The 12,004-nt window shown below is 40.6% G+C and overlaps 2 protein-coding genes and 3 non-coding genes across 5 annotated transcripts in view; 4 read left to right on the top strand and 1 right to left on the bottom strand.

Moving 5' to 3' along the window:
- The window catches only part of zgc:173607, a 791,925-nt gene that overhangs the window by 488,512 nt on the left and 291,409 nt on the right, over positions 1–12,004 (top strand). The gene's annotated exons all lie outside the window — the stretch shown is intronic.
- The window catches only part of LOC110439586 (uncharacterized), a 296,328-nt gene that overhangs the window by 236,394 nt on the left and 47,930 nt on the right, over positions 1–12,004 (bottom strand). The gene's annotated exons all lie outside the window — the stretch shown is intronic.
- LOC141382066 (U6 spliceosomal RNA) lies at positions 56–162 on the top strand. Its single transcript, XR_012403012.1, has one exon. It is a non-coding gene; the product is annotated as a U6 spliceosomal RNA (small nuclear RNA).
- On the top strand, positions 10,474–10,544 carry trnag-gcc (transfer RNA glycine (anticodon GCC)). Its single transcript has one exon. It is a non-coding gene; the product is annotated as a tRNA-Gly (tRNA).
- trnag-gcc (transfer RNA glycine (anticodon GCC)) lies at positions 11,110–11,180 on the top strand. The gene has a single exon. It is a non-coding gene; the product is annotated as a tRNA-Gly (tRNA).

Genomic DNA, 12,004 nt, shown 5'->3' with positions numbered 1-12,004 from the left:
AGGAACATTGCTGGGACTCGAGGCGTACATATGCCCTGAGCCTGACCGCTGATCTGTGCTCGCTACGGTGGCACATATACTAAAATTGGATCGATACAGAGACGATTAGCATGGCCCCTGCGAAAGGATGACACGCAAATCCGTGAAGCACTCCATTTTGCTTTTTTAGTGCGTGGGTAAAAGTACAGAAATGAAAAAAGACAAAAGGCTTTTCACGATTCCAAATGGTGCATGAGGATGGATTTAGCAAATCGTGGGAGGTGCTGCTGGGTCAACTGGAAAGTCTACATGCATGGTGAAAACGAATGTGGGATGCTCTGATCGTTTGTTTTGTTGTGCTAATGCACTTCCAAAGCCCTTGCTTTAGTGGGACTTTGCCATAGGCTATCCTGACATTCTAATTTCCCCCCGTCCATAAACTTGGTGACCTACTGCATCAATCAGTGTGCCTAGCACTGACAGGGCCAAAGCTCTGTAAAGCACGGGATACAAGTGGGAACATGGCTCTAGGATAGAAAGGAGAAAAGACAAAAGGTTTTTTACGATTCCAAATGGTGCATGAGCAGGGTTTTAGCTGTTGGGATAGTTTACAGTTTAACCCAAAGAATGACCAGTCTGATAGATGAAGAAGAGCTAGAGTCAGAGATTCAAATAAATAAATAAATCAAGTTTACCTAAGATAGTTTGCAGTTTCATCATCAGAAGCCAGCTTCAACACTCGCAATAAGTTCCTAGGCTGCTCTGCTTACAATCACCAATCAATAACAATTATACTCTGACATAATGTCATTTCCAACTGAACACTGTGATTATCAGTTGTCATGGAACAGGCAGATAGCAGCTCATAGCTGATATCTAATGAGAGAGAAAGAGAGTTTTGAGCAATCCAGAACTGTTAATGTATGTTTACTCAATTTAAACATACATTAAACATAACATTAACTTCAATAACATAATTTTATTGTAATCTTTTACTCAAGCCCGTCCTAAAACATATAAAACAGAGTTGACATGCTTTTTCAAAGTAATGCTGTTACAGTCAACAACAGTTTTAGATCTTTCAGGGGTTAACTGCATCCATCAAAGTATTATTTCAACCCCCATTTATGTTACTTATATATTACTAAAAATATTTAAATCCAACCATAAAGCTGCTTGTTTGCACAGACTTACATGGCACATTTTTTATACAGACATGTCTCTGTTACTTTTACAGCCAAAAGTCAAAAGTCATGGTGAGGGCTAAATCAAGATAACAGTGCACTCACACAGAATCTTATCTTCTAAGACAAAACATACGCTATTCTTTACTCCCATAATGTTACTGTCAGTTTCTGTGCTTAGTTTTTGGCTACTAGACACTCAATATTTAGATTTTAGCTTTTCATTGACAATTAATTGCCAAAGGCATTTTTTATCTTAAAATCGGTTCTAAAATCATTTTAAACCTAAGAGCTTAGCTGAGCCATTTACTGCATTCTGCTCTCATCTGTTTCTTTTTATATCAGAGTTTAACACCAAAAGCAACAAGAAATTGAGAATGAAATCTTACTAACAGCGCTTAGCTTTTGCTTGATTAATCTGCAAACCATCCCAAGATGTGAAAACTGTCCAGATCGGTCCAATCCAGTTAGGGTCATATTTTTTTCGGGATTGCTCCTGGTGCATCATTGATCAATCAACCTCGCCCTAATATTTCTAGGTTTCTTGTCTGACTTTTGTGGCCACTACTATCTAATGGATACCAATTAAGATGTTATTTAAGAATTTATTTATTTATTTAACTATTTCTTTCCTTAATAATCTGACCTACTCTATTCTTAGGATTCGGGCCCTTTTGTCTGTGAAACAGCAAGATAGCAGTGGTGGAACTAAATACAATCTTGGGTTAATTTAGTCCACTACTAAATAAAAACCAGTCCAAGTTTTATTCCCGAGAATGTCCTAAAAGCCTCTTACACACCCGTCACTGAGTACTTAACTCTGGGTGGAGGAGGTACACCCCTCAACTACTGTTATACTTATTACTATCGTTATAGGTGTACCGCAAAATGCACCAGCTCACAAGGGGATTCCACACAAAGCTACCACAAAATTTTGCCTTTCATTCACGTCTGAATGAGAACCCAACAGCTTTCCGTTACTACCCACTACTCCACAGACCATCCCTAGTCTATAATATTTTAAATCTTTCTACATTTATTTTTGTTGATTGATCAATGGTGTCACCAGTAAACAAGTGCCACGCGTCCTCCACCAAAACTGTAGGAATAGTATACAGTTTAACCCAAAGAATGAACAGTCAGGTATATAAAAAAGAGCCAGAGTCAGAGATTTAAATAAATAAATCAAGTTTACTGAAGATAGTTTGCAGTTTCATCAGCTGAAACCAGCTTCAACTCTCGCAATGAGTTCCTAGGCCGCTCTGCTTACAATCACCAATCAATAACAGTTATACTCTCACATAACGTCATTAACTGCGTCATACATATAGGTGTTCTAGCCTGATTGGTTAAAACACAGATAGATTAGGAGAATTTCCACGTGGGGTTTGTGCGTATATTCTGAACAATATCTTAAAGGTGCAGTAGGTGATCAGCCAAAATGCTAACCGCTTAGCATATTATCTTTGGACGGCGGCGAGGGACTGTGATTTAAAGCCATACCCCCTGAAATCGCGAACGCGCGCACCGCGTCACAACAGCAGACAGACAACCCCATTAGTTACTGTCTTTTGCCAGTTAGTTACGCAGCAAATTCATTGGTGTTAAATTTCAAGTGTTGTGGTAATTCAGAGTAAAGTGTTAAAATTCTAGAGTTAGATAAAGGTAAAATAACCCTCTCTGCGTTAGAAGCTGATTTGCCTCCTTGTCACACAGAGCACATGTATCTACCTTTGTAGAAAACCCTTGTATTAGAGAAACTAATCAGAGTGTCTGAAATCGCACCACACCCTCATTCACCTGGCCCTTAAATTAGTCAATTAGTTTAGTCCACTAGACAGAGGGAATGACCACAAATAAGTGAATTCAGACACCTGCTGTTGAACACCTGCTGTTAACAAGCACAATCACTGAAGGAATAAGAAATTGAAGGAAGAAATAAAACTACAGACACAGCCTCACACCAAACCAACTGAATTAAAACACAGGATTAAACAAATCCATTAAATAATAGTATAGGCAGCTTCACTGATTACAGTTTGACTTCATTTCTGTAAGAATATTTGACAATGAACAGAGGTTTATTTTTTTTTTATTAAAAATATTTAATTTGACCTCACCATCATGGAGATCAGAGGCTGCTTATTTGAGCTCTTGAAGCTTTACTCTTATATCCTAATGTTTCTATGACTGTTTTAGCTGTGTTTTTAAAACTCATCAGCTATAGCAAGAAAGGTCAAGAGAAACTATACTGTTTATGCTTAATTGTTATAGATATAATTTCAGGTGTTTAATAAGTTGATTCATAAAAATATGCAAATATAATTGTATTAAAACTGCATGGGACAATACTACTGGCAGTTTACTGCTCTTCATAGAAGATTCAACAATTAGGATGCAATTAATAATTAGAGTGTCATGCATTAAACATTCAAGCTCCAACTTGCTCTTTATGACACACAGGCATCAAGAATCAGGACATGAACCTCAACCGTGGTTGCTAAAAAAAAAAAAAAGCTGCATAGTTCATGCCGCAATGCATGCTGGGTGCCTGCATAGTACAAAGCTCCCAGCATGCATTGCAGCATGAATAAATTATGCAGCTTTATGTTCTTACAATCTCTTTCTTTTCCTTTATTTTGTGTTGTTTTTGGGAGGTGATATTTCAGTAGTGTTTTTCTTTTTTGCTTGATTTTTATTTTTTTTTTGTCACCATCATTGAGATTCAAAGACTAATTGTTGATGTCTGGGTGTTTTTGAGTTCTGCCATAGATCAAACATTCTTATTGTAAATGGTGTTTTTAAAACCTGTTATAAAGTCATTAATTATTGGAGCTTCTGTGGTTTCATTTATGAAATTTATTCATTCCTCACACATAATTAATATGATACTGAAATGGAAAACAAGCAGGAAAGGATGGCTATGATTTCATAAATAATCTCTTCAGACTGAAACTTTAATTTTCTTTTGGCTTTCCATGCTATATGTATAAACAGTGTGATTAACACTAGCTATAGCAGCCAAAATAAAAGACATTTATTGTAAGAAGTAGAAGAGCCTGACTAAAGCAGACTCTGTCCTCCATCATGGTGACTTTAAATGAACAGAAATTTTATTAAGAGCTTTTGTTCACATGACAGAAATAAAGTCAAAGGTCAGTAATAGGTGAAGCTCCATGATAAGTTGTTTAATTTGATGAGTTTTTTTTTAAAGATGTTGAAAAAATAACATTTTTTATTGTGTAATTTGTTTTATTTCTATTGATTATTATTTTATTTAGAGTTTTTTTTCTCAGTTGATTTCATCTTGTGTTTTTCTGTCCTTAAGTGATTCTGCTTGTTAACAGTTGTTCATCAATAATTCTCAATCCTCCTTTAATTAGACACTTAATTGTCTCATTAACTTCATCCCTGTCTGAGTGTTCAGCCCTCTGTAGTGAGGACACTAGTTAGGATTTTGGTCTGGAATTTAAGGCTTAAGTATGTTTGAATGAAAAATACAGACTATGGGATTTGTTTTTAACAGAAATATTCTGGAAACTGAATTTACGAATGTAAAATGTTGAAAACAGCAGATTACTGGCAACCACTGCTGCCAGTATTTTGACATACATTTAACAGATATTTTACACAATAAGAGTTTGCTAATTAACACTCTGGGTGTTAAAAATTTTAACACTTTCAAAAGTGTTATTTTAACACTTATAGTGGTTCCCATATTAACACTGAGGGAGTGTTAATTTTAACTCTAAGGTAGTTAAATCTACCAAATCTAAAATTTGCAGTGTGAGATCGATAAGAAATACAGACTGTTGAATGTGCTTTTAACAGAAATGTTCTGTAAACTGAATTTATGAATGTTAAAAACAGCAGATTACTGGCGACCACAGCTGCTGGTATTTTTCCGTAAAATCTAAAAATGAAAAAAAAAAAAAACAGCTAAACGTTTTTTGTGTCACCATTGTGGAGGATAATAGCGTCTCTGTTCAAGTCCAAGATGAACTAAGAATATTTGATGTTATGCTGCATCTTCTTTTGTTTAAAGGTAACTGTGTAGTTACTAATGCAGTCTAAATCTGTTTGCTAATTGCTATCACACATGAAAACATTATTGCATTTAAAGACTTTACATTTTTTACTACTAAGCTATAATTTTGTAAACTGAACACTGTGTTAGTTCATGAAATATGGTTATTTTTTGTAAATTTATACAGTTATATAAAACTTCCATGTTTTTCACAGAAAGATTCTGGCAACTACAGCTGCTGGTATTTTTTCGGAAATTTAACAGATATTTTACACAATAAGAGTTTGCTAATTAACACTCTCTTGGTGTTGACAATGTTAACACTTTCTAAAGTGTTATTTTTAACATATAAACTCTAAGGGATTGTTAATTTTAACTCTAAGGTAGTTAAATCTACTATCTAAAATTTGCTGTGTAGTGCCAGCGCCATGCAGGAATTACATTTATTACTTCTTAGCCACACTTACATGCTATTTCAGAGTGAATATTCAGAGTAGCGATAAACAGTATAGCTGTCATTGTTCAAAAATGACCAAATGTAAATATAAAAGCAACTTCAGCTCAATAAAGCAGGTTAGGCTGAAAAGCGCTATTTGCTGATGTTTGTTGTTAAACTGAATATAAATATTTCTATAAATCATTATCAATGCTGTAAAATGACCTTATGAAACTGAAAATAATCACATCAATATTTCACCGCAAGATTTCAGTGGCTGAACAACACGTCTGTGCATATAAGTCATTCATAACACAACACAATCTAACATCAGCTTAGCCTGACTAAAATAGTTTTAAAACTGAACATTACCTCTCTAATAGTAATATTTCCGCCATGGTGTTGTCCTTCCTTCAGCGTGCTAAAGTAACACCAATATTGATTCAGGTTTTTAAAAGTTTTAATTCAGCATTTGATTTCTCCCGGTCCGTCTTAGGACCGCGCGCGGTCGCTTATACAGACGGGCACACGCTAATGGCTTATGCGTGATATGCGTGAACAGATGCACAGAAGTCCGAATCTACATCTGCTGACAGCTGACAGCCTGACCTGCTTATCGGAAGTATGGGAGATGACAGTCCGACTCTATTTAATTGGATGAACATTTTTTAGTTTTATGCTTTACCCAGAATATAAAAATACATATAAACACATTTAGATCATTTACTGTAATCATTACTATTGGACTGTGAAGAGACTTTTAACCAGAACAAAAATTAGTGATTGTCTTCAGAAATTCAGTTTCTGAAGATAATCACCTACTGCACGTTTAAGCATAAACGTCAGACATCCCTTAGACTGATTAAAGCTGACTCCAGACCTGTGAAACGGATCAACAATCAAATAGAACACACACACTTAAAGTATAATCTGTTACTTATTCAAGGCTGAGTGTACTCTCAGCCATCTTTATGAAAACTGGTTAAAAATTGGTATAGTCTACATTCAGGCAGTTATATTCTTATCATAGTCATTGTCTATCTTGAATAAAAAGTAGAATTACTTTAAAAGAATTAACCGTAAAAACAGCAAAACACTTTAGACATTTTAGACAGTATTAACTCATAGAAATAACAATAGAAACAGTTGATTCCAGTCCTCAGCCCTCAGTTCCACTTAAAGGGTCACGAAACACCAAAACACATTTTTTGAGCTGTTGACAGTCGTATATGTGTCCCACACTGCTAAAAACACTATTAGGACACTTATATTTCACTAAAAAGTGTAAATTGGTTGTTTTTGCGTTATTTCAAGCAAATTCGTACTTCCGGTTTGAAACGAATTTTTGAAGCTGCTTCACGGTCATGACATAATAGCGTGTATTCCAGCGTGCAGACTGGGCGTCTGTGCCAGAGTGAGTCTTATTACGTCTTACAGTGTGCTGCATTAATGCATGAGTAAGGCTTGGTTCAAACCAATCAGCGCGCTCTATTGTGCAACTTCATTAATATTCATTACTGTCAGAGTGTAGACGACAAAGACGCCACGTTGTGTTGGCAAAACAAGCGTGAAGTGTTGCTTTTATAGTTTGCTGCAGTTAAGTTTCGTTTTCATTTTCTCTCTGTGAGAGCGCAGACTCGTGTGGATTAAGTGTACACGACGCGCGACAACAATAACTTACGTGTCTAAGGAGGATTATTGTTTACCTGAGAGCTGTTCTGATCTGCTAACGCTGAGATCCGGAGTAGCAGTCGATTCTGTTCCCTTCTGGAATTCCAGTTCCCCCTCCACGAAGCGTATCCGCTAACAGCGTATGCGGACACAGCCGGATTTGCGGGCACCGGATTCGCTTGTAACGTTAGTCTCCTCTAAATAAAGACGCAGCTCTAGTTGCTGGTGATTGTCCTGTCTCTACAGATTTGGTAAGTGAGCGACCAGCGCTCTTTGTTTATTCAGTTCGTATTTTATTCGTATCAAACAAACTATTGCACCGAGTGTAAACAAGTTTGCACTAACAGTTACAACCAAACTATAACCTCGTGTTGGATTGTGTGACCGGAATAACACACGCGGTTTTCTGACGCTACCTGCCATGTGCATCTAAGTTTCCGGGAAATGCAGAGTTTGTTTTTCTCTCATTCGCCGTGCGGTATCAAACATTGCATGACGAATACACGCTTAGAGCAGTTCCTCGAATCAAATATCTCGTTTGTCGCGAGGGACATGAATGAATACCCTGAATGAAAGAGCCAAACTGCAGTTAAAGTCCACCATTTAATAATTTGGCAAATAATTCGACTACAGATGTCCATGTAAACACAGTCACATTGTCCGCTGTGGGTGTGTGTTTTGACTCTGAAATTCAGCGCGCCCAAATGGACACTCCCATACCAAGCCTCGTTTCTTCCTCCGACACTCCCCCCTAAACAGAGCTGGACACGCCCACTTTTCTGACTTTTTCCAAAGTAGAGGTGTGAAAACACCCTGCTGAAACGAGGGGGTTTCATGGCCCTTTAAGGTCTCTGTGACCTCTGACCTAGTTTGGTGGATTCTGATAATAGTTATAAAGAGATAGGCAAATGCACTGAACATTCTTATATTAAGCAATGTGTTACCTTATTCATTAATTAAAATAATTTCAGTTAAATACTCATTCAAATGATGAAATAATTATATTTAATTAAAAAAAATCATGAGAAACAAGATGATGAGAAAAGGATAAACATTGGTCCATGATAAGACGGATTGGAAAGCAGAAATCCGAATCCTTCAGCAGGAGAACATGTGTTTCAGGATTGGAGGTTCAGTGGTAGAATTCTCCCCTGCCAGGCGGGAAACCCAGGTCCGATTCCCGGCCAATGCAGTTGCTCGTTTGTGTTGCTACTCTTCCAGCTGCAAGTAACAGCCTTGTGGCAGCCACACAACACAAAGCCAAGAAACAACATTGGTCAGTATTGGTGGTTCAGTGGTAGAATTCTCGCCTGCCATGCAGGAGGCCTGTGTCTGATTCCCGACCAATGCAATTCTTGTTTTGTGTTGCTACTCTTCCAGCTGGAAGGCTAACAGCCTTGCAGCAATCACACCCCACTAGGGCAGTAGCATAACCATATCAACATTGGTGATTTTGGTAGAAATCTTGCCTGCCATGTGGGAGACCTGGGTTCGATTCCCTGCTAATGCAATTGCTGTTTTGTGTGGCTCCTCTTCTAGCTCTGGTTGACGGCCTTTAAGCACTCACACAACACAAAAGCAAGGAAGAACATGGGTCAGCATTAGTGGTTCAGTGGTAGAATTCTACCCTGCCATGCCGGAGACCCGTGTCCGATTCCCAGCCAATGCAATTCCTTTTTTGTGTTGCTACTCTTCCAGCTCTGGGTAACAGCCTTGCAGCAATCACACCCCACTAGGGCTGCAGTAAAAGCTTATCAGCATTCGTGGTTCAGTGGTAGAATTCCCGCCTGCCACATGGTAGACCTAGAGTCGATTCTCGGCTAATACAAGTGTGATTTTGTGTGGCTCCTTTTTCAGCTCTGGTTGACGGCCTTTTAGCACTCACACACTACAAAAGCAAAATACCATATTGGTAAGCATTGGTGGCTCAGTGGTGAAATTCTCGCCTGCCATGTGGGAGACCCAGGTCCGATTCCCGGCCAATGCAATTCCTGTTTTGTGTTGCTACTCTTCCAGCTCTGGGTAACAGCTTTGCAGCAATCACACCCCACTAGGGGAGCAGTATAAGCATATCTGTATTGGTGGTTCAGTGCTAGATTTCTTACCTGCTATGCGGGAGAACTTGAGGCGATCCCCGGCTAATACAAGTGCGTTTTTGTGTGGCTCCTGTTTCAGCTCTGGTTGACGGCCTTTTAGCACTCACACAACACAAAGGCAAGAAAAAGCATTGGTCAGCATTGGTGGTTCAGTGGTAGAATTCTCGCCTGCCACACGGGAGACCTGGGTCCGATTCCTGGCCAATGTAATTCCTATTTTGTGTTACTACTCTTCCAGCTCTGGGTAACAGCTTTGAATCAATCACACCCCACTAGGGCTGGAGTATAAGCATATCAGCATTGGTGGTTCAGTGGTAGAATGCTCGCCTGCCATGCGGGAGACCTAAAGTCGATTCCCGGCTAAAACGTGTGCGGTTTTAAGTGGCTCTGGTTGATGGCCTTTTAGCACTCACACAACACAAAGGCAAGGAACAACATGGGTCAGCATTGGTTGTTCAGTGGTAGAATTCTTGCCTGCCACGCGGGAGACCCAGGTCCGTTTCCGGGCCAATGCACCTTCTGATTTTGGTTGCTACTCTTCCAGCACTGGGTAACAGCCTTGCAGCAATCACAACCCACTAGGGCTGCAGTAAAACCATATCAGCATTGGTGGTTTAGTTGTAGAATTCTCGCCTGCCACGCGGTAGACCTTGAGTCGCTTCCTGGCTAATACAAGTGCAGTTTTGTGTGGCTCCTTTTTCAGCTCTGGTTGACAGCCTTTTAGCACTCATACAACACAAAGGCAATGAAAAACATGGGTCAGCATTGGTGGTTCAGTGGTAGAATTCTCGCCTGCCATGCGGGAGACCCGGGTCCTATTCCTGGCCAATGCAATTCCTGTTTTGTGTTGCTACTCTTCCAGCTCTGGGTAACAGCCTTGTATCAATCACACCCCACTAGGGCTGCTGTCTAATCATATCAGCATTGTTGGTTCAGTGGTAGATTACTTGCCTGCCACACAGAAGACCATGGTCCGATTCCCGTCCATTACAATTCCTGTTTTGTGTAGCTACTCTTCCAGCTCTGGGTAACAGCCTTGCAGTAATCACACCCCACTAGGGCTGCAGTATAAGCATATCAGCATTGGTGGTTCAGTGGTAGAATTCTCGCCTGCCACGCGGGAGACCCGGGTCTGATTCCCGGCCAATGCAAGTGCTGTTTTGTGTTGCTACTCTTCCAGCTTTGGGTAACAGCCTTGCATCAATCACACCCCACTAGGGCTGCAGAATAAGCATGTCAGCAACGGTGGTTCAGTGGTAGATTTCTCCCCTTCCCCATGAAAGACCCTGGTCAGATTCCCGTCCATTCCAATTCCTATTTTGTGTTGCTACTCTTCCAGCTCTGGGTAACAGCCTTGCAGCAATCACAACCCACTAGGGCTGCAGTATAAGCATATCAGCATTGCTGGTTCAGTGGTAGAAATCTCGCCTGCCACGTGGGAGACCTTGAGTTGATTCCTGGCTAATACAAATGCAGGTTTGTGTGGCTCCTTTTTCAGCTCTGGTTGACGGCCTTTTAGCACTCACACAACACAAAGGCAAGGAAGAACATGGGTCAGCATTGGTGGTTCAGTGGTAGAAACCTTGCCTGCCACGCGCGATACCCGGGTCCAATTCCCAGCCAATGCATTTCCTGTTTTGTGTTGCTACTCTTCCAGCTCTGGGTAACAGCCTTGCAGCAATCACACCCCACTAGGGCTGTAGCATAAGCATATCAGCATTGGTGGTTCAGTGGTAGAATTCTCGCCTGCCACGCGGGAGACCCGGGTCCGATTCCCGGTCAATGCAATTACTGTTTTGTGTTGCTACTCTTCCAGCTCTGGGTATCAGCCTTGCAGCAATCACACCCCACTAGGGCTGCAGTAACAGCTTATCAGCATTGGTGGTTCAGCGGTAGATTTCTTGCCTGCCACACAGAAGACCCTGGTCCGATTCCCATCCATTACAATTCCTGTTTTGTGTAGCTACTCATCCAGCTCTGGGTAACAGCCTTGCATTAATCACACCCCACTAGGGCTGCAGAACAAGCATTTCAGCATTGGTGGTTCAGTGGTAGATTTCTCGCCTGCCACGGGGTGAGACCAAGGTCCGATTCCCGGCCAATGCAATTCCTGTTTTGTATTACTACTCTTCCAGCTCTGTGTAACAGCCTTGCAGCAATCACACTCCACTAGGGGCGCAGTATAAGCATATCAGTATTGGTGGTTCAGTGGTAGAATTCTCGCCTGCTACGCTGGAGACCTTGAGTCGATTCCCGGCTAATACAAGTGCGGTTTTGTGTGGCTCCTCTTTCAGCTCTGGTTGACGTCTTTTTAGCACTCACACAACACAAAGGCAGGGAAGAACATGGGTCAGCATTGGTGGCTCAGTGGTAGAGTTCTCGCCTGCCATGCGGGAGACCCGGGTCAGATTCCCGGCCAATGAAAATCCTGTTTTGTGTTGCTACTCTTCCAGCTCTGGATATCAGCCTTGCAGCAATCACACCCCACTAGGGCTGTAGTAAAACCATTTCAGCATTGGTGGTTCAGTGGTAGAACTCTCGCCTGCCACGCGGTGGACAAAGAGTTGATTCCTGGCTAATACAAGTGTGGTTTTGTGTGGCTACTTTTTCA

The sequence above is a fragment of the Danio rerio genome, chromosome 4 (genome assembly GCF_049306965.1).
Source record: "Danio rerio strain Tuebingen ecotype United States chromosome 4, GRCz12tu, whole genome shotgun sequence".
In the NCBI taxonomy this organism is placed as follows: domain Eukaryota; kingdom Metazoa; phylum Chordata; class Actinopteri; order Cypriniformes; family Danionidae; genus Danio; species Danio rerio.
Note: the sequence above shows the minus strand (reverse complement) of the source record. Positions and strands in the feature narration are given on the sequence as shown.